The sequence below is a fragment of the Lepus europaeus genome, chromosome 4, assembly GCF_033115175.1.
Source record: "Lepus europaeus isolate LE1 chromosome 4, mLepTim1.pri, whole genome shotgun sequence".
Taxonomy (NCBI): domain Eukaryota; kingdom Metazoa; phylum Chordata; class Mammalia; order Lagomorpha; family Leporidae; genus Lepus; species Lepus europaeus.
In genome coordinates, this window is record NC_084830.1 from 51,676,122 (window position 1) to 51,680,053 (window position 3,932).

Below are 3,932 nucleotides of genomic sequence, written 5' to 3' on the forward strand. Positions count from 1 at the left end.
AGAACGTGCAGGGCTGTTCAGAGGCCATGTCTGACTGCTTCCTTTAACAATGTAATTTTCAATAATCAAAAATCTGTTGAAATTAAGAACTAACTGCGGATGCTGTTATTCACATATTCTCATTCTGATCCAATAATCTTTCTCCAAACTGTACAAAATTTCATTTCATCGCAAATCAGATTTTCCAAAATGATGAAGAAACTACTCCTTTTCTTGTGACCTGTTCAGAGGTAGCTATCTTAATTAGCCCTTACAATTTAGTACAATAATTCAACTGGGCCATAAGATTATATAAAATTTATGGTGTAAATCAAACACTTCACATCAGTTATTGTGTTACTCTTAAGCATCTGCACATTGATTTCAGGTTAGTTTCTGCCTCCATCCAAAGGAGAACATACTAATAGATAACACAAAAATATGTTCTGAACTACAAAACACTAGGAGTAGTAATGCAAGCCCATGTTGAGTTTGAGTTTTTTTCATTGTCCTGTGTGTTAGCAGGTTGTTCATAAGAAAACACATTCTATTTTTTTTTTTTGCAAAGTAACTATAAGACTCAGCACCATTTTTAACTTCTATAAAACAAAAGATTAAAAAACAGTATGGAAGATTAAGCTAAACATAATTTAGCACCATAGCTTTTCAAAAGATCAACTGCCTGATAACGCCGTTATAGTTGAATGTGATCCCACATCTCTATGCAACTTTGCCAAGTTTCCGTCGGCTGTGATTTGCAACAAGCAACATATTAAACCCCCATAAATAGTCATTGTCATGTAAACACTGAACATTCCTTATTGTAGCAGTGAAAGCAGCCTCTCTAAAATGTATAAAACAGAAAACAAATCCTTGAATTTCATCTCAGGGCAGAAGGTGGATTTGAATTTGAAGACTTGCCGAGTGGTAATTTTGGGCACAAATATTTCAGACAAAGCTTATCTATTATGAGTAATAACAGCATATGTTAGTTTCTCAATCACTTTGCATATGTCACAGGAAGCACACTCAATTAGTATGTGAGGCCATTTACACTTCAGCAATGTTATGAACAGTAAATCATAATCAAGTAGGTATGCTCGAATTATACATGCTATTTGAAATACATGTGAAAATATGAAACAAAAGAAATAAAATAGAGAAAACAGAATCTTGAATTAAATCAACAAACTAGCTTACTTCTTTTTATTATCATTGCTATTATTATCTTTATTGCTGTTGTTTTCTCTTCACATAGACAGTTGCTCTGGTGCTGGACAATTTCCTCTTGGCTAGCTAAGCCTGGAAGGATTAAAGAAGACATTTGGCCTTTATGGTTTTCTGTGTCTGAATGTGTATGTCCTGAGGACAAAAGGAACTGTGCAAGACGCAATTACGCACCAATGAGCGAGCACGGATTTGGAATGTCTGAGTTATGTTCACTGAAACAGATGTTGTGTCCCAGAATTCCCTGAGGTGCCTCAGGCTTTTGCTGGTGTCAACCCTGTGGTAAATGGGTTTTCATAATGAATTTACTGTTAATTCTCTCTCACATACAAACCATTAGAATCACATCATAGCGCTGACTAAATGCCACCAAGGCTCAGAGCCTGTCTTTTGTTTGTTTGGAAGTAGTTCTGAAGAGTTCACAACCTCAAATGAATTGTGTATGGTCATTTGTGGAGAGTCAAAGGCCTTTCATTGGCTACAGAATGGTAAACAGTTTGGGGAGGTTCCTGAACCTCACTCACTAGAGCAGGACTCTGTGTTTTTCCAGATAATCACAGTAAAGATTACTGCTCTCAATCCAAACATCAGGTATTTTCTCAAACAAACCTAATTTTTAATTATTTTATTTAGTCATTTCTCTTTTTAAAAATGATCTATAAAATAAAACAAATAATAAACTTTGGTTGATGATTAATGACATAAATATATTCACAAAATGAATATTCTAAATGAACAGTGTAATACTGTAAGTGTAATACTCAAAAGCCACAGGAAAGTACAAAGACTATGACAGAAACAAAGAGGGAACAGAGATTTATTACAAGGAGACACCCAAAGCATGACCTTACTGTATACTATCTGTATACTACTGGTTGAACATCTGTATATTTCAAACACTACGCAAAATTTTTGTGACACACTCATCACTTCTTCATAAAATGCCAATAAAAAAAAACTTCTACCATTAGTAAATGTTACCTTCATTCCATGCTATGCTCTCATACCAGGAAGTCAGGAATTTCTTATATCATTTATCCATTCAACAACAAGGAATAACCAACTGCTATGTTCCTCTAACTGTCATTGTAGGAGCTGGCATAAAGCATTGAACAAAGAAGTTCTGCCTTCACAAAATTTACTTTTTGTTATGTGAGATAAGTGATAAGCAAAGACAGAAAGATAATAGATATACACAGATGATGGGTATTATAGGTGCTAGATGATGGTAATGAAAATGATGATGATGAGGAGGATGATAGCTAGATACCATAAAATATGTCATTAATTGTATTGTGTAGCATAACCACTATAAAAAGCATCAGGAAAATGGGTATAGAAAGCCTGCATATGATTTTGGATATAGGTTGGTTAGTGAAGTCTTCTCTAGCAGGTGATGGAAGAACCCTTAAAAAAAACAAGAGAGCAAGCCAGGCCAATCTCTGGGGAAAGTGGTATCATACAGTTCTGTACCAGGTACTTTCATTAAGGAGAAAGAGACATCCATCTTATTTAAGGCACTTTTTTTTTTGTGGAACAGAATGAGGAAGGACTCTTACAACTAAACCTATTCCTAACCAAATGTTTCCTTCCATGTTCACACCTGTAGAAGATTACATAACAGCCACAAACTAATCTCATCCTAATATGAATATCTCTTAAAAGTATAATTTTATAATCCTTTCCATCCAGGGAAGGAGCAGGTCTCTCTGTGCCCTCAGATAATGGGGTTGATGTGTGACTTGCTTTGATCAACAGGGGTGACAGGGGTGATATTGTGAATTCCTGAGCCTGAGCCTCAACATATTGCTCAGTCTCTCCCTTTATTCTCCTATGGTAAAAAAGGCTGAGAGAAAGTTCCAGAAACATTAGCCATCCTAGCCAGTTTCTCTCTCAACTGTGCATACTGTAAGAACAGGCTTCCTGAGAACATAGTAGACCCACGTTACCAACCTATGGAATTTTGAAAGATAATAAAACATTAATGCTCAAGCTATTAAATATAGGGATGGTTTGCTGCACAGGAGTAGGTAAGTGATACAAAAACTTGTATTGGTATTGGTATTGGTATTAACTAGTTGTATGGTAACAGAACAACAGAGAAAATATTGACTTTAGCAACTTGAAATAAAGATAATGAATTTGAGCATCTGGCTAAGGAGAGTGGCAGGTACCATTGAAAGCATCATTGCATTGGTTTGTGTGGTTTTTATTATTTTTTGGTATTTTAATTGGATCTGATAAATGGAGAGTAGGGAGAGATAACTGAAGGGACAACTGTTCTCTCTGAGAGCAGGATTAGAAGAACTATAGGAGTCACTATATAGAAAAAAATGAAATTTATTCCCATTTCTGTCCTAAGAACCCAAGAAATGACCTCAGGGTTTTAAGCAACTATTTTGGTACACAGTTATAAAACCCTTTACTATCTAGGAAGAATTAAAGTGGTAGATGTGCAACAGACTCAGAGTCAAAGCCTTCTAAGAATAAAAAAAAAGTGTCATCCTAGAGCAGCTTTTGTGGCCCAAATAGAGAACAGTCCCAGCAAGGACTGCGGATGTCAATTTGGGGGCATGGCATCAACCCCAGTCAGTTTCACAATTTTAAGAGAATGGCACTGACACAACCCCTGCCTTTTGGGCCAAAAGGGATAGAAACAGGAAAAAAGAAGGCCTCTGGGGCTTCAACTTTCTATGAAAACAAGGCTAGCTGAGATTCAGTTATGA